The following is a 26,954-nucleotide window of genomic DNA, read 5'->3' on the forward strand; positions in this document are numbered from 1 at the left end:
GGAATTTCGTGAGAAGATTCCGTCGGAACGAAAAACGCCTTTCTCATAATGATTACCAGCCCAAATCCCGTATCATTTCTCTGACACTCTCTCCCATATTTCGCGATAATACAAAACGTGCTGCCTTTCTTTAAACTTTTTCGATGTAATCCGGCAGTCCCATCTGGTTAGGATCCCACACTGCGCAGTAGTATTCTAAAAGAGGACGGACAAGCGTAGTGTAGGCAGTCTCCGTAGTAGGTCTGTTACATTTCATAAGTGTCCTGCCAATAAAACGCATTCTTTGGATAGCCTTCCCCACAACATTTTCTATGTGTTCCTTCCAATTTAAGTTGTTCGTAATTGTAATACCTAGGTATTTAGTTGAATTTACGGCTTTTATATTAGACTGATTTATCGCGTAACCGAAGTTTAACGAGTTCCTTTTAGCACTCACGTGGATGACCTCACACTTTTCGTTATTTAGGGTCAACTGCCACTTTTCGCACCATTCAGATTTCTTTTCTAAATCGTTTTGTAGTTTGTTTTGATTTTCTGATGACTTTATTAGTCGATAAACGACAGCGTCATCTGCAATCAACCGAAAACGGCTGCGCAGATTGTCTCCAAAATCGTTTATATAGATAAGGAACAGCAAAGGGCCTATAACACTACCTTGGGGAACGCTAGAAATCACTTCTGTTTTACTCGATAACTTTCCGTCGATTACTACGAACTGTGACCTCTCTGACAGGAAAACACAAATCCAGTCACATAACTGAGACGATATTTCATAAGCACGCAATTTCACTACTTGTGTGGTACGATGTCAAAAGCCTTCCGGAAATCCAGAAATACGGAATCGATCTGAAATTTCTTGTTAATAGCACTCATCACTTCATGTGAATAAAGAACTAGTTGTGTTTCACAGGAACGATGTTTTCTAAACCCACGTTGACTGTGTGTCAATAGACCGTTTTTTTCGAGGTAATTCATGATGTTCGAACACAATATATGTTCCAAAATCCTGCTGCATATCGACGTTAACGAAATGGACCAGTAATTTGGTGGATTATTCCTACTGCCTTTATTGAATATTGGTGCGACCTGCAACTTTCCAGTCTTTGGGTACGGATCTTTCGTCGAGCGGACGGTTGTATATGATTGTTAAGTATGCAGCTAATGCATCAGCATACTGCGAAAGTAACCTAATTGGTATACGGTCTGGACCAGACGACTTGCTTTTATTAAGTGATTTAAGTTGCTCCACTACTCCAAGGATATTTACTTCTACGTTACTCATGTAGCCAGCTGTTCTCGATTCGACTTCTGGAATATTTACTTCGTCTTCTTTTGTGAATGCATTTCGGAAGGCAGCGTTTAGTAACTCTGCTTTGTCAGCACTGTCTTCGATAGTATGTCCATTGCTATCGCTATCGCTTAGCATTTAACAGAGAAAAGTGTGGCTTATGAGGAGCTACTCTACCATTGTACCCCATTTTTCTTTACTCCCTACGCGCAGTCATTGTGCTAGCTGGACTATTGGCTGCACTTTTGGGACTCGCGGGTGATTGCTTCCAGTGATTTCACGGGATTTCTTAAAACCACTCTCCGCAATGCTCGACGTTCCTTCTCCGTCATTACGTGAGGTCTCCCTCGTCTTGGTTTAGCTGTGATTGTTCCTTCGCCTTTCCACTTCACAGACACATAACCAACAGTCTATCTGGGCAGCTTGAGCAGGGATGAAACGTCCCAGTGCTGACATCCAATGTGTAATTCGCTTTTGAAGTCACTGATCCCTGACCGACCCGCTCTGCTGTTACTTCTTCCGACTGACAACGCTATACACCTCGTCTCCATTTATACTGGCGAGACAAGACTATACACCTCGCCTCCATTTATACTGGCGAGTCCGTTCTCGTGACATATAATTATCAATTCCGCAATATACTGGAGTGTCCTGATACTGATGAGCATTTCTCCTTCATTTATTTGATGTTGAACGCCCCGTAGTCAAGAATGATAAAGCCGAGCGCATGCTGGACAATCGTTGTGAAGGAGCAGTTCGTGCTTTCGAGACTGACACTGAAAACTAGCTGCCCCAGGAAACAAGTGTGTTTGTTATAGGATTCTAGAACATATTCTCAGTTCGAATATAATGAATTTCCTTGAGATGGAGAAGTTGCTGTCCATGCATCAGCACGGCTTTAGAAAGCATCGCTCCTGCGAAACGCAACTCGCCCTTTTTTCACATGATATCTTGCGAACCATGGATGAAGGGTATCAGACGGATGTCATATTCTTGACTTTCGGAAAGCTTTTGACTCGATGCCCCACTGCAGACTCCTAACTAAGGCACGAGCATATGGGATTGGTTCCCAAATATGTGAGTGGCTCGAAGACTTCTTAAGTAATATAACCCAGTACGTTGTCCTCGATGGTGAGTGTTCATCGGAGGTGAGGGTATCATCTGGAGTGCCCCATGGAAGTGTGGTAGGTCCGCTGTTGTTTTCTATCTACATAAATGATCTTTCGGATAGGATGGATAGCAATGTGCGGCTGTTTGCTGATGATGCTGTGGTGTACGGGAAGGTGTCGTCGTTGAGTGACTGTAGGAGGATACAAGATTACTTGGACAGGATTTGTGATTGGTGTAAAGAATGGCAGCCAACTCTAAATATAGATAAATGTAAATTAATGCAGATGAATAGGAAAAAGAATCCCGTAATGTTTGAATACTCCATTAGTAGTGTAGCGCTTGACACAGTCACGTCTATTAAATATTTGGGCGTTACATTGCAGAGTGATATGAAGTGGGACAAGCATGTAATGGCAGTCGTGGGGAAGGCGGATGGTCGTCTTCGGTTCATTGGTAAAATTTTGGGAAGATGTGGTTCATCAGTAAAGGAGACCGCTTATAAAACACTAATACGACCCCTCTTGAGTACTGCTCGAGCGTTTGGGATCCCTATCAGGTCGGATTGAGGGAGGACATGGAAGCAATTCAGAGGCGGGCTGCTATATTTGTTACTGGTAGGTTTGATCACCACGCGAGTGTTACGGAAATGATTCAGGAACTCGGGTGGGAGTCTTTGGAGGAAAGGAGGCGTTCTTTTCGTGAGTCACTACTGAGGAAATTTAGAGAATCAGCATTTGAGGCTGACTGCAGTACAATTTTACTGCCGCCAACTTATATTTCGCGGAAAGACGACAAAGATAAGATAAGAGAGATTAGGGCTCGTACAGAGGCATATAGGCAGTCATTTTTCCCTCGTTCTGTTTGGGAGTGGAACAGGGAGAGAAGATGCTAGTTGTGGTACGAGGTACCCTCTGCCACGCACCGTATGGTGGATTGCGGAGTATGTATGTAGATGTAGATGTAGAAAGTCTAGCTCGCGCGGTTTGTGCCTCCTACACCGTGTACAGCCTATGCCACTTTCTTCTTCACCGTTCGTAACTTTTTCGTACTTAGGATCCTGTCTAGCCATTAGATCGAACCACTTGTGACCTAAATTCATGTGCGCTCGGAAAGGAAAGAAGGAAGGATGATTACTGTTTAACGTCCAGTCGATGTCATTAAAGACGCAGCATAAACTCAGATTAGAGAAGGATGGCGTGGGTAATCGGTGATGGCCTTTTCAAGGAAACCGTATCGTCATTTGTCTCAAGCGGTGTAACGAAAACAAGAAAATCTGAACCTCGACTGCCAAAAGGGGATTCGAATCGCCGTCCCTCCTAATACGAGTGGGCGTACGATCGATATGCTGAGACACGGAGGTGAATCACTCCACTCTCCTCATTGTGGTGTGTCAAGAAAGTGATGACTGCTTGTGCAGCGCAGTGTTGTGTTTGCTGTCTTGCAGATGATTACCGAAATGAATGGAAAAGGGTAGCTGAATCCCATTTAGCGGTGCGTATCCTACTCCTCTCGAACAAAAGCAAAGTGCATTGACTTTCATATCTCCATATAAGTCAGGCTGTCACCATTAGTCACATTTTTGTGCAGAGGCCGGGCAAGCCAGCACAGTAGTAAGATATTAAAGTCGTATTTGGGAGGACAGTGGTTCTAATCCCCGTCCAACCATTCTGATTTTAGTTCCCAGAATGGGATTTTCACTCTGCAGCGGAGTGTGCGCTGATATGAAACTTCCTGGCAGATTAAAACTGTGTGGTGGACCGAGACTCGAACTCGAGACCTTTGCCTTTCGCGGGCAAGTACTCTACCACCTGAACTACCCAAGCACGACTCACGCCTCGTCCTTACAGCTTTACTTCGAGTCTCTGTCCGGCACACAGTTTTAATCTGCCAGGAAGTTTCATATCAGTGCACACTCCGCTACAGAGTGAAAATCGCGTTCTGGAAACATCCCCGAGGCTGTGGCTAAGCCATGCCTCCGCAATACCCTTTCTTTCAGGAGTGCTAGTTCTGCAAGGTTCGCAGGAGAGCTTCTGTAAAGTTTGGAAGGTAGGAGACGAGGTACTGGCAGAAGTAAAGCTGTGAGGACGGGGCGTGAGTCGTGCTTGGGTAGCTCAGTTGGTAGAGCACTTGCTCGCGAAAGGCAAAGGTCTTGACTTAGAGTCTCGGTCCGGCACACAGTTTTAATCTGCCAGGAAGTTTCTAATTTAAGTTTTCCATGAATTTCTTAAATCAGTTAAGACAAATGCTGAGGTAGTTTTTTTTTAACAGAACACAGCCTCCTCGCTTCTCAGTTCTCCCCGAATCAGAGCTTGTTCTCTGTCTCTAATGACAACGTCGCCGACGGGAGTATGCCCTAATCTTCCTTGATAATGCAAATAGATCTGATGTTCAAACCAGGCCGCTGACACATAGTCTGGTGCCCATAACAGGCCGGCTGGTGTGGCCGAGCGGTTTTAGGCGCTACAGTCTGGAACCGCGCGACCGCTACTGTCGCAGGTTCGAATCCTGCCTCGGGCATTGATGTGTGTGATGTCCTTAGGTTAGTTAGCTTTAAGTAGTTCTCAGTTCTAGGGGACTGATGACCTCAGAAGTTAAGTCTTATAGTGCTCAGAGCCATTTGTCCATAACAGTATGCTACTCTCCTTTGCTTGCCATCACAGAACTGGTGATATAAACTGTTTTGCTTGACACGATTCGAGCTGCCTTCCTCTGGATGATGCGTTACTGTACTAATGGGTGTTAATATCAGTATGGAGGTCGGCATATTTAGACGTGTGTCCTACATGTGAAATAAACACCTAATGTGATACTGTAAGAGGAGCTACAGCTGCAAAACAGTGATCTCCTAAATTAGTCGTATGTTAGCCGCATCCTGTTGCATGATTTAAGTTCATCTAGTTCATTGCTGATTAGAGTCAATACCATTCACTCGACGAAGTCTTTCGCTTTTATTCATAGACATACTGTCTTTAATAATCTGGCAGCCGACGAGATGGTTTACACTAAGAAAGCGAAACGGGTTCTTCAGATCGCATTATCTGCCACCACTGCGTAGATCTCAGTGTCGATTCTGGGATGTGTGGAACGTATCGAACTGTGCTCAGACTCAGGATTTTAACACTTTCCCAGAAACAATCATAACGGCTCTAATCCTATAAATTAATTCAGGTCAAACGCTCTTACGATCGATTTGAAAAGAAAGCTCACAATTTTGTTTCATACAGGAGTTGGACAAAAATATGGAAAAATCAAAAATAGAACCCATTACATCTACATCTACATCCATACTCCGTAAGCCATCTGATGGTGTGTGGCGGAGGGTACTTTGAGTACCGCTATCGGTTCTCCCTTCTATTCCAGTCTCGTATTGTTCGTGGAAAGGAAGATTGTCGGTATGCCTCTCTGTAGGCTCTAATCTCTGATTTTATCCTCATGGTCTCTTCGCGAGATATACGTAGGAGGGAGCAATATACAGCTTGACTCCTCGGTGAAGGTATGTTCTCGAAACTGCAACAAAAGCCCGTACCGAGCTATTGAGCGTCTCCCCTGCAGAGTCTTCCACTGGAGTTTATCTATCATCTCCGTAACGCTTTCGCGATTACTAAATGATCCTGTAACGAAGCGCGCTGCTCTCCGTTGGATCTTCTCTCTCTCTATCAACCCTATCTGGTACGGATTCCACACTGGTGAGCAATATTCAAGCAGTGGGCGAACAAGTGTACAGTAACCTACTTCGTTTGTTTTCGGATTGCATTTCCTTAGGATTTTTCTAATGAATCTCAATCTGGCATCTGCTTTACCGACGATCAACTTTATATGGTCATTCCATTTTAAATCACTCCTAATCCCTACTCCCAGATAATTTATGGAATTAACTGCTTCCAGTTGCTGACCTGCTGTATTGTAGCTAAATGATAAAGGATCTTTCTTTCTATGTATTCGCAGCACATTACACTTGTCTACATTGAGATTCAATTGCCATTCCCTGCACCATGCGTCAATTCGTTGCAGATCCTCCTGCATTTCAGTACAATTTTCTATTGTTACAACCTCTCGATATACCACAGCATCATCCGCAAAAGGCCTCAGTGAACTTCCGATATTATCCACAAGGTCATTTATGTATATTGTGAATAGCAACGGTCCTACGACACTCCCCTGTGGCACACCTGAAATCACTCTTACTTCGGAAGACTTCTCTCCATTGAGAATGACATGTTGTGTTCTGTTATCTAGGAACTCTTCAATGGAATCACACAACTGGTCTGATAGTCCATATGCTCTTACTTTGTTCATTAAACGACTGTGGGGAATTGTATCGAACGCCTTGCGGAAGTCGAGAAACACGGCATCTACCTGGGAACCCGTGTCTACGGCCCTCTGAGTCTCGTGGACAAATAGGGCGAGTTGGGTTTCACACGACTGTCTTTTTCGAAACCCATGCTGATTCCTACAGAGTAGATTTCTAGTCTCCAGAAAAGTCATTATACTCGAACATAATACGTGTTCCAAAATTCTGCAACTGATCGACGTTAGAGATATAGGTCTATAGTTCTGCACATCTGTTCGGCGTCCCATCTTGAAAACGGGGATGACCTATGCCCTTTTCCAATCCTTTGGAACGCTATGCTCTTCTAGAGACCTACGGTACACCGCTGCAAGAAAGGGGGCAAGTTCCTTCGCGTACTCTGTGTAAAATCGAACTGGTATCCCATCAGGTCCAGCGTCCTTTCCTCTTTTGATCGATTTTAATTGTTTCTCTATCCCTCTGTCGTCTATTTCAATATCTACCATTTTGTCATCTGTGCGACAATCTAGAGAAGGAACTACAAGCCTAATACAGTCTACTAAACCCGTCGGCATTCGAAACAGCTTCCAGTTGTCTCGGAATGCATAAATACGGGTCCTGTATGGTTTTCAGTGGAATCGTAACCTCTCTTCCTGCAAAACAGTGGCCATTTCAGATAACATACTCGGAGATGGATAGCGATGAAGCACTGTCGTCTCCAAAGTAGACAACAAAGGATAAATAATATTGAGATCTGGTGACTGTGGTGCCATGTACATACATACTCCGCAAGCCACCGCACGGTGCGTGGCGGAGGGTACGCAGCTGTGCTTTTCTTTTCCTGCGCATGTGTAGATAGAGTAAAGGCAAAACGAGTGATATATGCCCCCTATGAGCTCTTATTTCTCGTATCTTATGTTCGTGGTGCCTACTCGAAATATACACTACTGGCCATTAACATTGCTACACCAAGGAGAAATGCAGATGATAAACGGGTATTCATTGGACAAATATATTGTACCAGAACTGACATGTGATTACATTATCACGCGATTTGGGTGCATAGATCCTGAAAAATCAGTACCCAGGACAATCACCTCTGGCCGTAATAACGACCTTGATACGCCTGGACATTGAGTCAAACAAGGCTTGGATGGCGCGTACAGGTACAGCTGCCCGTGCAGCTTCAACACGATACCACAGTTCATCAACAGTAGTGACTGGCGTATTGTGACGAGCCAGTTGCTCGCCCACCATTGACCAGAGGTCTTCAGTTGGTGAGAGATCTGGAGAATATGCTGGCCAGGGCAGCAGTCGAACATTTTCTGTATCCAGAAAGGCCCGTATAGGACCTGCAACATGCGGTCGTGCATTATCCTGTTGAAATGTAGGTTTTCGCAGGGATCGAATGAAGGATAGAGCTACGGGTCGTAACACATCTGAAATGTAACGTCCACTGTTCAAAGTGCCGTCAATGCGAACAAGAGGTGACCGAGACGTGTAACCAATGGCACCCCATACCATCACGCCGGGTGATACACCAATATGGCGATGACGAATATACGCTTCCAATGTGCGTTCACCGCGATGTCGCCAAACACGGATGCGACCATTATGATGCTGTACACAGAACCTGAAATCATCCGAAAAAATGACGTTTTGCCATTCATGCACCCAGGTTCGTCGTTGAGTACACCACCGCAGGCGCTTCTGTCTGTGATGCAGCGTCAAGGGTAACCGCAGCCGTGGTCTCCGAGCTGATATTCCATGCTGCTGCAAACGTCGTCGAACTGTTCGTGCAGATGGTTGTTGTCTTGCAAACGTCCCCATCTGTTGACTCAGGGATCGAGACGTGGCTGCACGATCCGTTACAGCCATGTGGATAAGATGCCTGTCATCTCGACTGCTAGTGATACGAGGCCGTTGGGATCCAGCACGGCGTTCCGTATTACATTCCTGAACTCACCGATTCCATATTCTGCTAACAGTGACTGGATCTCGACCAACGCGAGCAATCGCAATAGGCTACAATCCCACCTTTATCAAAGTCGGAAACGCAATGGTACGCATTTCTCCTCCTTACACGAGGCATCACAACAACATTTCACCAGGCAACGGCGGTCAACTGCTGTTTGTGTATGAGAGATCGGTTCGAAGCTTTCCTCATGTCAGCACGTTGTAGGTGTCGCCACCGGCGCCAACCTTGTGTGAAAGCTCTGAAAAGCTAATCATTTGCATGTGACAGCATCTTCTTCCTATCGGTTAAATTTCGCGTTTGTAGCACGTCATCTTCGTGGTGTAGCAATTTTAATGGCCAGTAGTGTATGTTGGCTGTAGCAGGATCGTTCAACAGCCAGCTTCAAATACCGGTTATTTAAATTTTCTCAGTAGTGTTCTTCGAAATGAATGTCTTATTCCCTCCAGGGGTTCCCACTTGAGTTCCCGAAGCATATCCGTAATATTTGAAGACTGATCGAACCTACCGATAACAAATCTAGCAGCTCGTCTTTGAACTGCTTCGATGTCTTCTTTCAATCCGACCTGGTGCTGATCCCACACACTCGAGCAGTACTCAAGAATAGGTCGCACTGGCGTCCTCGATGCGGTCTCCTTTACAGATGATCCACATTTTCCTAATAGTCTCCCAACAAACCGAAGTCGACCATTCGCCTTCCCTACGACAATCCTCAGATGTTCATTCCATTTCATGTCGCTTCGCAACCTCACGCTCAGATATTTTTACGACGTGACTGTGTCCAGCTGGACACTGCTAATGCTGTATCCGAACATTACGGATTTGTTTATGCTACTCATCCGCGTTAACTTACATTTCTCTACATTTAGGGCCAGCTGCCATTTATCACACCAACTAGAATTTTTTTTAGATTATCTTGTATCACCCTACAGTCATTGATCATCGACACCTTCCTGTACACTATGGCATAATCCATGACAGTTAATCCTCGTGCTCACAAAACCAGTCCTCAACGATGCGGGCTGCGAACAGGGCTCTGTCGTCTTGGTACACAGCATCACTATTGGATAACAAACGTTGTACGATTGGACGTTAACTCGTCCAGAAACTGGAAACTCCATAGTCCGCGTTATATGGCTTCGGTGCCAAGTGTTCCTATTACAGGCATTTGCGTCATTGCACGGGTGAGTGGTATTGGCGTTACAGCACTAACTGCAATTCCCTGCTCATGGAGCTGCCTTCGTGTTGTTTTTACGATGACAGGGTCCGTGAGTGCAACATTCAGTTCTGCAATGACCTTTGCAGCTGCCGACCTCTTCAATGATCGTCCGTCACTGTCAAACAACACACACTTTCGTTCCCGTTGTGACTTAGCGGATGATGTTTCTCCGCTTTCCCTGTATGCGGTACAAATGTTCGATACGGTGCCTCTTGGAACATCAAATCGACTGCCTTGGTTACAGAAGCACCGACCATACGAGCACCAATAATTTTCCCACGTTCAGTTCACTTAGCTCCGACACAGTGCACTCACAGCGACAGTTCTGATTTCGACTGACGCTTGCATCGTACTGAGGACATTTCACAGGCACCTTTCGTGCTCACATACAACAACCTATCTCCTTGCTTCGCAAGCATCTGCAGTTATGTTCAAGCATGCATTTCTCTCAGTGTCTGATTATTTTTGTCCAACTGTTGTATTTCATACCTTGTAAAATGCCGGGATGCTTCCTGCACAATGGCCACTCTTAATTGGTTTTTCCATTGGCGAAAACGAATATCTTTATTCCCCTGATTTCGAAGAAAAATGCGATGCTTCCGGAAGAAACAGTGAAGCTATTGTGTTTTTGTTGAGAATTTTGAAATCAGACACTTGTATTTAATTTGTTCTGATACCATTAACTGGGGCGCTGCAAGTAACAAAGTTTATGTGGTGTCACCGCCAGACACCACACTTGCCAGGTGGTAGCCTTTAAATCGGCCGCGGTCCATTAGTATACGTCGGACCCGCGTGTCGCCACTGTCAGTGATTGCAGACCGAGCGCTGCCACACGACAGGTCTAGAGAGACTTCCTAGCACTCGCCCCAGTTGTACAGCCGACTTTGCTAGGAAAGGTTCACTAACAAATACGCTCTCATTTGCCGAGACGATAGTTAGCATAGCCTTCAGCTACGTCATTTGCTACGACCTAGCAAGGCGCCATTATCAATAGATATTTAACTTGTGATGCCTGTACCGTCAGACCGATGTACACCACTTATGGATTAAAGTTAAGTATTCTACCAGTTACCTCCTGTTTTGCTAGTCTTATTTCTCTGACCTGTTCCAGACCTCACGCCAGACTGCGTGAGCTTAAACGCGTGCCTTTCGGCTACCCGTCATAGTGGATTGGCTGTCGGGCCAGTCCACTACAGTTTATATAGGGCAAAATTATGTTTTAATATATTTAAAGCAATAGACAACCACCGGCGAAAATAAAAAGACTACCCTTCGAAACTCGCCTGGAAATGTTTAATTAGTGACTAGCGACTTTTTTACTTTGAAATTATACGTAATTTATCAACAATGCATTCTCTAATCCAGCAATGGATAACAAATTATTCCCATCATTGTACTTGATATCTCTACTGGCAGCGTTTCCATTTTCTATGGAATATGTCATTAACAAAAAATGGTTCAGATGGCTCTGATCACTATGGGACTTAACTTCTGAGATCATCAGTCCCCTAGAACTTAGAACTACTTAAACCTAACTAACCTAAGGGCATCACACACATCCATGCCCGAGGCAGGATTCGAACCTGCGACCGTAGCGGTCGCGCGGTTCGAGACTGAAGTGCCTAGAACCGCTCGGCCACTCCGGCAGGCAAAAATTATCCTCAATTCGTCCATTACATCATAAGAAATCTCACAATATGTAAGTAGGCTGTTTAGGTTTTTTTATTGGTAACGCCACGTAGCGCTTTGTATGAAAATCACTGGCTGTGCTGTGTGCAGTCTGTGGCTGGCTTGAATTGTTGTTTGCTATTGTAGTGTTGGGCAGTTGGCTGTTAACAGCGCGTAGCGTTGCGCAGTTGGAGGTGAGCCGCCAGCAGTGGTGGATGTGGGGAGGGAGATGGCGGAGTTTTGAGATCGGATGATCTGGACGTGTGTCCATCAGAGACAGTAAATTTGTAAGACTGGATGTCATGAACTGATATACATATATTATGACTTTTGAACACTATTAAGGTAAATACATTGTTTGTTCTTTATCAAAATCTTTCATTTGCTAACTATGCCTATCAGTAGTTAGTCCCTTCAGTAGTTTGAATCTTTTATTTACTGGCAGTAGTGGCGCTCGCTGTATTGCAGTAGTTCGAGTAACGAAGATTTTTGTGAGGTAAGTGATTCATGAAAGGTGTAGGTTATTGTTAGTCAGGGCCATTCTTTTGTAGGAATTTTTGAAAGTCAGATTGGGTTGCGCTAAAAATATTGTGTGTCAGTTTAGTGTTGATCAGAATAAGTAAAGAGCGAAATGTCTGAGTACGTTCAGTTTTGCTCAGCTGTTTGAAAATCAAATAGCGTAAGGGTTTTATCAGCACAATAATTCATAAATTTTTCTAAGGGGATGTTTCAAATATACGGCTTTTCGCTAGTTTGTTGTACATGAGCCTAAATCTGTTGTAGATGTCCTAGGAGGCCTATAACGTCAGCTCGTGTGGTTTTTGTAGACAGAGGATGCCCGGTCTCGGGAGTTATATAATACTATTCATCTTACAGTTTGTCTTTGGCCTCATTGCGAGTGTAGTGGGCTGCGGAAATGGTTTATGTCTAGGTTAGTGTCAGACTGATTAGTCAGGAATGTATGAATGGAGACTAAATTATGCGATGAGGTAGGATAAGCAACATGACAGTTGCTGGTATTTTAATCTCAGAGAATTTTTCTGAACATAAGCTGAAATGGGCACATCTGTTGAACGAAATGACTGATATTGAGCAGAACTCACTCATAATGACCTAGATACCTTTGGCTATTCTGGATGTAAGGTATCCTGAATTCCCTGATACCTTCGTTCCAAGCAAGTAGGAACTTCGAAGCTGGCACTGAATGAGATTTCCGCCTGGACTGCCTCAAGGGGCAGACTCCTTCAGCGAAGTCTCCTAACTCTGAGGAGACTGTGACGACAGTCCCTCTCGTAAAACTGACCTCGACCTGTTTACAGATCGTCCCAGGAGCCTCGACCTGTATACAGAAAGATCCAGATTTAATGACCAGTATTCAATGAGATGCCAGCAACGATCACATTAAGCAAAATACTTCATAGGGACATATACTCTATTCCGAATCGTTTCCGAGACGGAACACTTATAAAGTACATTGTTATTTATTTTCTGTATTATTCTATACATTGTCAGCTTTACATACGTTCACAAGTGCAACGGTTCATAAACATAACACCATGCATTTAATGAAACATTAATTGAAAAATGTATTCCTTTAACACATTCATCTCTAAGCGTTATCGTACACGTGTCATTACAGCTGTTGTACAGTTCACAAAATTTTTTTGAGTATCCCTCTGTCAATTTCACTGCACGTGTGCACTCTTTGGAGAACACGTATTGCTCGTCTGAGTGCCTCTTCACGTTCCTTAATGAGAGCAGCAGCACCGATGATGCGGCCAAAAACTTCGTATCGTGAATTTCACCTTTCGTTTATACACATCAGATTACATCCAACTCTAGAAACAAAAATCTAATGGCGCAAGGCCTGTCGATCTTGATGGCCAGTTAGTTGTATTACCACGACCAATCCAGCGACTGAGATGTGCCGTCACATATCTGATAAAATGTGGAGAGCTCCGTCGTGCTGGAAGTCTACTACTGGCCATTAAAATTGCTACACCAAGAAGAAATGCAGATGGTAAACGGGTATTCATTGGAGAAATATATTATACTAGAACCGACATGTGATTTCAATTTGGGTGCATACATCCTGAGAAATCAGCACCCAGAACAACCACCTCTGGCCGTAATAATGGCCTTCTTGATACGCTTGGGCATTGAGTCAAACCGAGCTTGGATGGCGTGTACAGGTACAGCTGCCCATGCAGCTTCAACACGATACCATAGTTCATCAAGAGTAATGACTGGCGTATTGTGACGAGACAGTTGATCGGCCACCATCGACCATACGTCTTCAGTTGGTGAGAGATCTGGAGAATGTGCTGGCCAGGGCAGCAGTTGAACATATTCTGTATCCAGGAAGGCCCGTGCAGGACCTGCAACATGCGGTCGTGCATTATCCTGCTGAAATGTAGGGTTTCGCAGGGATCGAATGAAGGGTAGAGCAACGGGTCGACCACATCTGAAATGTAACGTCCACTGTTCAAAGTGCTGTCAATGCGAGCAAGAGTTGACCGATACGTGTAACCAATGGCACCCCATACCATCACGCTGGGTGATACGCCGGTATGACGATGACGAATATACGCTTCCAATGTGAGTTCGCCAAACACGGATGCGACCATCATGATGCTGTAAACAGAACCTGGATTCATCCTAAAAAACGACGTTTTGCCATTCGTGCACTCAGGTTCGTCGTTGAGTACACCATCGCAGGCGCTCCTGTCTGTGATGTAGCATCAAGGGTAAACGCGGCCATGGTCTCCGAGCTGATAGTTCATGCTGCTGCAAACGTCATCGAACTATTCGTGCAGATGGTTGTTGCCATGCAAACGTCCTCATCTGTTGACTCAGGGATCGAGACGTGGCTGCACGATCCGTTAGAGCCATGCAGATAAGATGCCTGTTATCTCGACTGCTAGTGATACGAGGCCGTTGGGATCCAGCACGACGTTCCGTATTACCCTCCTGAACCCACCGATTCCATATTCTGCTAACAATCATTGGATCTCGACCAACGCGAGCAGCAATGTCGCGATACGATGAACCGCAATCGCGATACTCTATAATCCCACCTTTATGAAAGTCGGAAACGTGATGGTACGCATTTCTCCTCCTTACACGAGGGATCACAACAACGTTTCACCAGGCAACGACGGTCAATTGCTGTTTGTGTATGAGAAATCGGTTGGAAACTTTCCTCATGTCAGAACGTTGTAGGTGTCTCCACTGCCGCCAACCTTGTGTGAATGCTCTGAAAAGCTAATCATTTGCATATGACAGCATCTTCTTCCTTTCGGCTAAATTTCGCGTCTGTAGCACGTCATCTTCGTGGTGTAACAATTTTAATGGCCAGTAGTGTACATTTCAGTCCGTGTGGCCAAAGAAACCCCCAAAGATACGAAAGAAAGTAATCCAATTCCGTCATTCGCTCTTCTAAAATGGCTGTATGTACCAACATATTACCGATCATGCGGCACACAAACTGATCGAGAAACGAGCTTTGAAACTGGTGTCCACTCTTATGTGTTGATCTTTCTAGGACCATCGATAATTATTACGTGTATTGTTGAGTCAATTTCGTGTAAATGTGGCTTCAGCAGTGAGCATCAATGGAAGCAAATTAGGATTGTCATTTATGCAGTGACAAAATTGGTGTGGCACTGTTGTCAGTGTAAAATTTGTGCACCCGCTGTATGTGGAATTGGTACAATTTTTACACATACAATGTTCGCCATATACATGTTCTTGAGACATTGATACGTGCAGAAAGCTGGTAGTAGGACTACGCTGCACGTTCAGAAGAAAAATAGAAGCATGGAAGAATTTCTGTTTCGCGCACTGTGCTAAAAACTCTGGTAAACGCTCTACGATCAGGAATTCGATGCGCTGGAATGCGCCGACGGTATTCTTCGATGGCAGCATAAGCACTACCATCACAGAAGACGCAAACATACCACACGTCTGCATAATCTTCATTGGTGTAATGTGTGGCAGCTTAGCCAGCGCGTGTACAAACACAATTAACCGACGCTTCTGGTTGATACACTCTCAATTAGTTGCACTACTTCACTCTCAGCACACAAAATTGTATTTGTCCCTACGATATTTGTAGCTTCAAATGAGCGTTCGTAACATACCCCTGAACATTGAGGATTCCTCATGGGACACCCTGTTTGTGTCGGTTTTTCGCACCACTGTGGATGTATCAGTCCGCTCACGGTACCGATATTATACTCAGCACCTGCTCCCTTTCCAAAATCCTTCACTTTAAGAAGAAGAGACGACTCTGGCGATATAGTGCCGTTGAAAAACATAGCGCTCCTTACTGTTATGTAGGTCAAGTTGGAAATCAACACAATACATAAGACTGTTTTTTTTTCAATGAACTGAAGAAAACTCAGAAACATAACGATAACTCAAACTCTAATGTGACGAATGTAATGAAATTTAACATAGCCATGTCCGTCAATTGAGGTGGCCACTTCATGAGCTGAGCTCTTTGCCATAGATGATACGCGTTCTTGATATACAGGGTGGTCCATTGATAGTGACCGGGCCAAATATCTCACGAAATAAGCGTCAAACGAAAAAACTACAAAGAACGAAACTCGTCTAGCTTGAAGAGGGAAACCAGATGGCGCTATGGTTGGCCCGCTAGAAGGCGCTGCCATAGGTTAAATGGATATCAACTGCGTTTTTTAAAATAGGAACACCCTTTTTTATCACATATTCGTGTAGTACGTAAAGAAATATGAATGTTTTAGTTGGACCACTTTTTTCTCTTTGTGATAGATATCGCTGTATTAGTCACAAACGTGTAAGTACGTGGTATCACGTAACATTCCGCCAGTGCGGACGGTATTTGCTACGTGATACATTACCCGTGTTAAAATGGACCGTTTATCAATTGCGGAAAAGGTCGATATCGTGTTCAAGTACGGCTATTGTGATCAAAATGCCCAACGGGCGTGTGCTATGTATGCTGCTCGGTATTCTGTACAAGTGTACGGACCGTTCGCCGGATAGTTACGTTATTAAAGGAAACAGGAAGTGTTCAGCCACATGTGAAACGTCAACCACGACCTGCAACAAATGATGATGTCCAAGTAGGTGTTTTAGCTGCTGTCGCGGCTAATCCGCACATCAGTAACAGACAAATTGCACGAGAATCGGGAATCTCATAAACGTCGGTGTTTAGAATGCTACAACATCGATTGCACCCGTACCATATTTCTGTGCACCAGGAATTGCATGTCGACGACTTTGAATGTCTTGTACAGTTCTTCCACTGGGTACAAGAGAAATTACGGGACGATGACAGATTTTTTGCACGCGTTCTATTTAGCGACGAAGCGTCATTCACCAACAGCGATAACGTAAGCCGGCATAATATGCACTATTGGGCAACGGAAAATCCACGATGGCTGCGACAAGTGGAACATCAGCGACCTAGGCGGGTTAATGTATGGTGCGTCATTATGGGAGGAAGGATAACTGGCCCCCATTTTATCGATGGCAATCTAAATGGTGCAATGTATGCTGATTTCGTACGTAATGTTCTGCCAATGTTACTACAAGTTTCACTGCATGACAGAATGGCGATGTACTTCCAACATGAATGATGTCAGGCACATAGCTCGCGTGCGGTTGAAGCGGTATTGAATAGCATATTTCATGATAGATGGATTGGTCGTCGAAGCACCATACCATGTCCCGCGCGTTCACCGGATCGGACGTCCCCGGATTTCTTTCTGTGGGAAAAGTAGAAGGATATTTGCTATCGTGATCCACCGACATCGCCTGACAACATGCTTCAGCGCATTTTATGCATGTGCGAAAATTACGGAAGGCGAACTACGCGCTGTTGAGAGGAATGTCGTTACACTTATTGCCAAATGCATTGAGGTTGACGGATATCATTTTGAGCATTTATTGCATTAATGTGGTATTTAGAGGTAATCACGCTCTAACAGCATGCGTTCTCAGAAATGATAAGTTCACAAAGGTACATATATCACACTGGAACAGCCTAAATAAAATGTTCGAACGCACCTACGTTCTGTATTTTAATTTAAAAAACCTAACTGTTACCAACTGTTCGTCTAAAATTGTGAGCCATATGTTTGTCACTATTACAGCGTCGTCTATCACAAATCGAAAAAAGTGGTCCAAGTAAAACATTCATATTTCTTTACGTACTACACGAATATGTAATAAAAATGGGTGGTTCCTATTTAAAAAAACGCAGTTGATATCCGTTTGACCTATGGCAGCGCCATCTAGCCGGCCAACCATAGCGCCATCTGGTTTCCTCCTTCAAGCTAGACAAGTTTCGCTCTTTGTAGGTTTTTCGTTTGACGCTTATTTCGTGAGGTATTTGGCCCGGTCACGTTCAATGGACCACACTGTATATTGTGCATGGTCAAACGTTGACGTCTTCTAGAAAAATAAATACATTCAGGACATACATAAGGACGCAGGATGTCGCCTATTCAGTTAGAGCTTAAAGTGGAGAATCCTGGGAGTTCACCAATAGACAGACCACCCAGCACACAGAAGGTATCGCTTTCACAGATGTTGAATGGATGAAGGCGAGTTCCGGTATACACGCAGTTGGTTGTTCATATCCATACCACCTTCATGAACCTTTCTGAGCTCAATGCCCCCGTACATTTCTTCTATACTTTGGATTTCTTCAGCTTATAGTCAACATGAGATCGACTAAGGAAGAAATATATTGAATAATGATACATCACAAAAGCAGTTTCATAAATCATCCTTGATATATTTGGTATAGAACTCCCATTAATTCATGTGTTACTCAAAAATGCTTCGAAGGTTCTTTAAGAATTACAAAAAGATAGAGTGAGATAGTTTGGATTCCTTGCAGTTAAACTGCTGGTAATGTATTTTAAGGTGAGATGAAAACTGAATAAACCGATTTTTGGACCACGTGCATATGAACAAATGTGTGAACTTGGATTTAAGGGGAAAAGAAAATGAAAAACTAAACTTTGTAAAACTAAAAAAAAGCGTAACTGTGAAGTAAAACCTAAATAATAACGTACATAATGGCAGTCTGTTCGAAAGTGCACATTCAAGGACATTTGTGAAGTGAACATCTAATGCAGAGTAACATTCAACACCATACTACTCCGATCTGTACATTCTAACGCCCTTCGATACTACTTGGCATGCTGTTGCAGAGGGGAGCGAATAAGCAGAGACACACCCATGTGATGTCGGGTGGCTAATGGGAACCTGTGAACCGTCTTCGACGCTAGTAAAATATTGTTCAATTTAAGTCATTTATTCACTGTGTCTGCAATTCGTTGCTCTCCCGCGCCGGTCTCGGCTGATGCTTCATTCAGCTGAGTGTTAGATTCTAGCTGATGTCTGTTTAGTCGGCTAAGCATCTGCACGTACAGGCGATGGTTTTAGTGATCTCGGCGCAACGGAGGGTTGCCGGCTGGCAGGCGCCGGCCATGCCCAGCGCGAAAGTTTGGTCTTCCACTGGCTGTTGGAGTATCCTTGGTCCACTCCAAATTCTACGATGACCCTCGGTAACCCATCAGCGATGCACTTGCCGGTAGTAGTTGGTCGGCTGACCTCCTCCTTACTGGCCTGCTAAGTTTTAACATCCTGAGACACCTGAGTGTTGAATGGGAACATGGACCCCCAAGAGGCCCTATTGCTGGGTTCCACGCTGCAGTTCGGTGCTGGCAACACTCTGAGATGTGGTGTTGTCGTAAGACAGTCAGTATCCCCATCAGTAGATAGTAGATGGCGATCAGCGTGAAGTTCATCAGGTGAAGACCACCATATCGAGTATATCTCCGGCTAATTCATAGACTGTGGCGGAGCATCTAGGGTATACATTCACTGCAGTATCGTAATAATTCAATCGAGTACAATTACTGTGAATGCCATGGATCCTAGTAATCAACTGACGAGAGCTGGAGAACTGGAGTGTTTAAGGGAGCTAGTGCGAGCCTATGACGTGAGGCTCGGTTCGTAATGACTGCATGTGTCCTCCTTATCCTGCTATATTCACTTAATAAGCTGTTAAATGCTGTATTAGGTCCTCGCTATGTGTTCTTGTGTAAGAGCTAGATTTCCTTGCACTATGTCTGACGAGCTAACGAATATACTTGTTTCTCTTCCCTTGGTTCTCTGTGACAGCCTTCTTTTTGCTGAATGCATATTTATTACTCGGCAGACGGAGTCGTAATGTGTCGAAGGCCTGACCAACTTGGCACATACCAGGAAACTTCATGCTTCAGCCTCTGTCTTTGGCTAAACTTGATATTGGCTGTCGCAATGTGAACGAGTTTTAATAAAAATTTCTTATTTCATACCCCTTACTATTGTAGCGCATAACATATCCCTCGTCTTTAATAAATTCGTCCCGCATTTTCCCTTTTGTCTTACTACTAATTAGTCTACACCTCCTTCGTACTCAAAGAATTGCTCTACAACTCTTACTTCTCAACCTAAGTCTTGAATCTTAGTTAGCTTAATTAATCTACTTTGTCCATCGGTCCTGCTTACATGCGTTATTTACACTTTCTACTTCCATTACTTATTACTAGTTCGTATACACTTCACAGGTATCTGATGGATGGTTACCTAGTTTGAATGAGATATCTTACACTTTATACAAAAATAAGTTGCAGAGGTAAACACTAGAGCCAAGATTATGCTTGGTTTAGTTTGCTTAATTAACTTTTTCGTTCTGTCATAGTTATACACATTATTTACACTTTCTCCTTCCATTACTCATTACTAGTTTGGATCCACTCCATTGGTATCTGATGGATGGTTGCCTTAGGTGAATGAGGTATCTTACGCCTTGTACAAAATTAAGTTCCACAAATAAACACGAGCTTTTGCTTGTCGATACACTGAAAATAATTGTGTTTTGTCTACGTTTCTCGTGATATTGTACCACATGTTGCATTATTCGAATGACTGAAATTTGTCCTTTTTCTGAAGTGATTAATTCGTCTAGGGATTGTAGCAAAGTGGAAGCTAAGTTATCGTTAATAAAAGTTAGGATTTGATTAGGTAATAGGTGTGGTGGCTCCTTCGACCAATACTACACCGACCGGGACCCATTAATAATTGTTGTGCTAGTAATGGTAGCTGGGAAGTGAAATTAGGAGATCGTTTCAAAACGTATTAAATTAAGCCGAGGTCAAAATACGGTTTGATGCATTATCACCACAACTGTGGTATGCTCTTTAACGCTGTTGAGTCACATTGGGCCATTTATTGTTCTTTCCCAAAGTAATTTAGTGTCGAAAACCTTGAATCGGATCAAACTGTATAACGTACACTGCAGCTGACAGTCAAAACGTATTATGTTCAAGGCAAGTTTCCCAGTCCACATTACTAGCCTGCTCTTTTGCTTTCTGTTTCCACTGTTTTCATCCCACAGCTCACAATGTGGTGTCGATTACGTGACTGTGCACTTTCTATAGTCATGAAGGGCTATTTACGCGAGGGAGAGCGGTCTAAAGGAAGTATAATCGGAATTAGAGCTGCGAAAAATAAAAGACAGCGTGAAAAGGAAGCTCGGTAATTAATAATAAAAAATGGTTCAAATGGCTCTGAGCACTATGGGACTCAACTGCTGAGGTCATTAGTCCCCTAGAACTTAGAACTAGTTAAACCTAACTAACCTAAGGACATCACAAACATCCATGCCCGAGGCAGGATTCGAACCTGCGACCGTAGCGGTCTTGCGGTTCCAGACTGCAGCGCCTTTAACCGCACGGCCACTTCGGCCGGCCAATTAATAATACATGATGTATTTTACGAATGATCATTTTCAGTGAAACTTGTGATGTCGCTGCATTGATGTGTTATTCGTGAGGGAAAAATTGCAAAAGTGCATGTTTTTATACTTTGATTGATCTTTAGTATCTGTAATTTTGACGTGACGAGACGTATTTCATTTTAGGTACTTGAACCGAGATTCACATTTTTAAGTAATTTTAAGTCTCCTTGTTATCGCAAAAAAGGCAGACTCGAGCGTGGAACCATTCAGTATTCTATCTGGCGAAAGCAAAAAATAAAGTTTACGGCGTACCGAACAAAGTGGAACAAGATCGTAGACTCAGTTATATGATGTAAGTTACATCTCCAAAACAGCGAAGAACTGAAAAGCATTAGGCAGGAAAGTGCACTCAAAATTACATTGATAAGCCGAAAGGATTACGTGACGCTAAGAAACTGGATGTCGATAAACTGTCGAAAACGAAATATGAAGACAACTGGAAGGAGGTTGATAGTTTGCAGTTTTATGTTTCGTCACTAAACATCGATGCGATATCGCTGAAACTGGTAGGGCGACTAGTGAGGACGATGACTGAGACTGTTTGCAAGACTCTAACACATCGATCTACCGCCAACAACATGTTAATAACTTTATCTTCTTACGTCATGGCCTGCGTCCGACAATAAAATCAGTTAAAATTGAAACGAACGTTTCAAATCATATTATGTGAAAACACGATATGATCAAAACCTATTTTGTTAAGTGCATCGTTTGAAATCGTATTAAGTGCAATTTAAAAATTAAAATGTCGCCTTCATGCAGTGAGAAATGGATTCAGTCAAGACTGATTCTGGAATATAATTCCTGCAGTCGAGAATTTTGACATATTTCATTTGGTTAGGCGGAGAAATATTTTTCGCTTCCTGTAAAATTATGATCTGTGCATTTAATACGATTTGAGACGATGCTCCTCAAATTGCCTCCCTGCTATTTCGCATCTAGTTCCATTAATTAACAATCCAGTGCCTCGTAACTAGTTTCATTGTGCCATTTGGTTTACCATTTTCGTAACAAATGATAATTACTGTTTCAGGTGTAAATATGGAGTAAATCCAGTGATCTCCAACTACCTGGAATTTTGGCTAAAGGAGGTAACACTTTTTTCTCGCAGTTTCCATATTCCTTAAAAACAACTACATTTCACATGACTTGTTTTTCGTTTGTATCATCCTTGTTGGACAAATGTTACCGTCTCTAAATACAATCTCTCAAGTTTGTTACAGACTTAATTACACGAGCAACTCTCCGTCTGGAAACTAATAATAATTCATGAGGTTGTATTTGTATCCATTTTCCAATTGTATTTCGTTTAATCGGATATGGATGTATCGTGTAACAATGGTACTGCGCGTTGACAGCTACTACTGGAAATCGGATTTTTTGTACAAACTCGCTTGATCAGTATATATTCTTACATCAGTTGTGTGATAAAATATAGCTGTACTCTTTCTTCGTATTGGCATGACATGTTGTAATCCCACTGGAAAATCTGTTTGTGCTTTCTGTAATGCCATCAAAATGTGACTTGGATTTAATGACATTGAAATCAGTTGCCCATAATTAGTGTGACATACTGCTTCATGCAAAGTTTCTATCTCGATCCCCACTTTCTCATCTAGTTTGCTTAACTGGGTTTGTATTTTCTCCAGATCACTATTTAAGACATTCATAGTGTTCTTTGCATAGTGTTGTAATCCCTTTGTTAAGTTCCGTACCGTTTTAGTAACACTGAGTATTCCTTGCTCTATGTTCCCTAACCCTGTTGTGTGCCAGTCTACCTTTGCTTTTGCATCTTTCGCTTATTCTTGTACATATCCAGTTGTGCAGTTTAAATTCTTGATATCCTCATTATCCGCTGTTCCAAATACATTTTTCAACTGTTTGCTTTCTGTATCTAACCAGCTCCGTTTCTTATGTATTGGGATTCGTGGTACTATTTTAGTTAACTGTTGTAGTTGAGTCCTCAGTTTCTCATACGAGAGTTTTAAACTCGTTCTGCATATGTACCAATAATCCTTTCCCTGCCTCTTTTTGTAGCGTTGTTAAGTCTATCTTGTAGTCTTCGTACATAATCCCTCATTTCGCAAATACTGACTGTATACGCGACTGTCCAGGCGTAACTTGTAAGTAGAACATCTGATTGCAGTAACATCTTTGTACGTCACCTGAGAGAAAAGTAAGTCCCGTCAATCCACTCCCTCCTTTATACAAGTACACAAACACAGAACATGACAAATGAAGAAAATAAAGACTAACCTAAGTAATTAACGAACACCACATGTGCATTCCATATGAGCATTTACGCTATTTGCTCCCAGACATCAGTGCATAAGGTATGTTTCTCTTATGTTCCTTTTTCCTTGGTAATCCTTCCCTTTCCGCAACAGCTGAAAGAATCTGTGGCAACCTATCAATCTCACCTCTGAACTGTTTTACTCTATATACTCTACATACATGCTCTAGTTGGCAACTGTAATTTTACGTTGGCTGGTGACATTATCTCGATAACTTGATAAGATCAATAATATTTCGTTAAAAACCTTTTTTGTTTTGCCGTTTGGGGTATATAGGTTAGCTAGTAATACACACTGTCTTATTCTGTACTGTGGCAGTTTACTTGTCCGTTGCCCAATACTTTCTCGCTTCTCTATTGCTTCTGTATTGGCCTGCTTTACCTTTTGTCAAATTTCTTTAAATTTCTTCGCAAAATTCTTCAATGGTTCACCCTGTGGGCCAGTTTAGGCTGAACTACGTTAAAAGATGACAGCATTTTCCGTTCATACATTACTTCGTACAGCGAGAGTATGAACCACTGTACTAAATGAACTGACGGCAAAACTTAAATATACGACGGAATCTGAATGCTGTGCATTCATTTAATGGCTTAATATTCTTTATAACGCACGGTGCACCCGTCCTGCCCTTCCATTCGTTTGAGGATGGGTTAATTTTCAGCAAGCGACAAAATTGTTTCATTGCTTCAGGTACAAAGTTAATTCCTTGGTCTGTAATTTCAGTAACAAGTTGTTTACCATAGCCTGTGCTATCGTATTCGCCTTCTTGATCTGTGATGCCTACCAGAAACAAATATCGTAAAAAATGATCTAACATCGTAAGGACATACTTATTACCCACCTGAGCTCCATTAAAAAGTCCTAAGACATCTAATCATAGCACTGAAAATGGTTTGTCAGCTTCAGGTAATCTATGTAACAGAATTTTCTGATGACTCCAATCTGCTTTTTGCGCACACGGGATGCAGTTTCTTTCATATTGTCCCACAGCACTGCGACAGGTTTTCCGTCAAAATCTTTCAGCTAAACACCTATCAGTTGCTTTTTTTTCCCTTTGTGACCTGATAATACGTGGTCACTTGCTTGACGTACTACTTCCACTCTAAGCACTGCAAGATCTACAATGTGAGGTCGATACTTTATGGATTTGCATAGCAAGTCTTATTACGTTTCAAACTTAGATTGCGTTTGAAATAATTACCAGTCACTGTCAGCTGATTGTGCCTTTATCCAATCTGCCAAGATTGAATCCACTAATTGTAAAACTGCTATCATCCTACTTAGGGGGTTGGGTTGTTTGGGGGAAGAGACCAGGCAGCTAGGTCATCGGTCTCATCGGATTAGGGAAGGACGGGGAAGGAAGTTGGCCGTGCCCTTTCAAAGGAGCCATCCCGGCCTTTGCCTGTAGTGATTTAGTGAATTCACGGAAAACCTAAATCAGGATGGCCGGACGCGGGATTGAACCGTCGTCCTCCCGAATGCGAGTCCAGTGTGGTAGCCACTGCACCACCTCGCCCGGTATATCCTACGTAGCGTATCAGCATTTGTATGCTTCATTTCCAGTTTCTGAATTAATTCATAGTTGAACTCATTTAATTTTAACATCCATCTTGGTAACTGAATTGATGGATGTTTCATTTTAAAAATGGGTGGTCCGTAATCAATTTCAGTTTATGACCGTACATATAGCAAAAAAAAGTGATTCCTTAAATAACTGCTAATATTTCTTTTTCAGTTGTCAATTAGTTTCAGTCTTATACAATTCATTAGAGGCATATGCCACCGAATGTTCTTTTACTGTTGCTGGCATTACACGAAGGTATGAATTCCTGCTCAAAGGCAGGGAATATTAACACAGGATCTGATATTAACACCTCCTTGACCTAGCAACTTAGTTAACAGCTGTGCTGTTTCAGTGAATCCCTTCACAAACTTATGACAATAATTACATAACCCAATAAACGAATGTTACTCTTTATTGTCTGTGGTATCGGAAATTCACATACGGTGGAAGAAAATCGAGCATCTATTCTCACTCTATCTTGACTGACAATATGCCGAAGATAACTGACTTATGTCTGAGCAAAATGGCATTTCTCTACACTAAATGGAAGGTGTACTGCCCTCAATCTACGAAATATTTTATCCAGTGGCTTAACACGATCTTCTATGGTTGTTGAATAGACGAGTATATCGTCAGTGCATACCATACAAGCAGTGTGCCACTGTGGGCTCTAGATAACCTGGACCCAAACCTAGGATTCACTCTGGGAATCCTACCACTCTCAGGCAAGTGTGCTTATTATATTTCGCTGACGTCAGAATCAGCATTTCCTCATCTCCAGGGCCATTCCAGGAATTATGACATCCTGCCGCATGCCAAGATCAATTTGCGGAGGGGGAGGGGAAGGGAGAGGAGGGGATTGAAGAGGGGAAAGGAGAGGAGAGGAGGACATGGGAAGGTCCTGCCTTCCCCCCTTGTACGTCCGCGAATTTTGCGTGAAGCACCCTCACCCTACATCCAGTACACCTGCGCTCTCCAGCCAAATACAGTAAAGTATCTGAATTGCCCAAAAGTTTGTCAACTATATTATTACTGATTTCCAACAATCCGTTTACAGACTATCTCACCAGTCACTATGGTTATTTTGATTTGAAGCTATATATCATTCACCATGGAATAATGGGATGAATAGACAGCATATTTCCCTATAAATAGTTAAAAACCAACATTTTCTTGTAAAATACAAATAACGAAATAGGAATTCTTGTTTGTTGAATGTGAATTCTTTTACCTTGAATACTATCCCCCAAAATCGGAAAACGTAAATAAAAGCAAGTATTCTTTCACATCTTATTTCCTATTTGCTCCTGTCACCACCAGGTTACTATGGTGTAGAAAACGAGTACTTAGCGCCAACAGCAGACTGCTGCACTAAAAATACACCTTAGCTCGATCTCTGTACAACATCAATGGATGGCTCCATCGTTAAAAATCGCCCGTAGGTCGTTGGTTATGCCATGAGTAAGCAGTTCTCATTGTTAGCAACACAAAGCTCTCCAGTAAAAAGAACAACAGATTAGTAAATTAATTATTTTCCGCTGCTAAGATATTACAATATTCTTAAATGTCTACAAAATACGCCGCACTGTTTACACCAAGTATCAAGGGCTTAGTTCAGGTTAATAATCAAAAACGTAACACTCAAATAAATTAATGATACGTCACTACCCTGCAAATAAAAAGCGTACCAGAGTTGTAAAT

At 42.9% G+C, this 26,954-nt stretch overlaps 1 long non-coding RNA gene across 1 annotated transcript in view; it reads left to right on the forward strand.

Annotated features, from left to right (window-relative positions):
- LOC124556671 overlaps positions 1 to 26,954 on the forward strand; it is a 258,728-nt gene that overhangs the window by 48,076 nt on the left and 183,698 nt on the right. Inside the window, exon 2 of the long non-coding RNA XR_006968655.1 lies at positions 22,429 to 22,486. This is a non-coding gene — a long non-coding RNA (uncharacterized LOC124556671). The remainder of the gene's footprint in view (positions 1 to 22,428; positions 22,487 to 26,954) is intronic.

This window comes from Schistocerca americana, chromosome X (assembly GCF_021461395.2).
Source record: "Schistocerca americana isolate TAMUIC-IGC-003095 chromosome X, iqSchAmer2.1, whole genome shotgun sequence".
NCBI classification, from domain to species: Eukaryota; Metazoa; Arthropoda; class Insecta; order Orthoptera; family Acrididae; genus Schistocerca; species Schistocerca americana.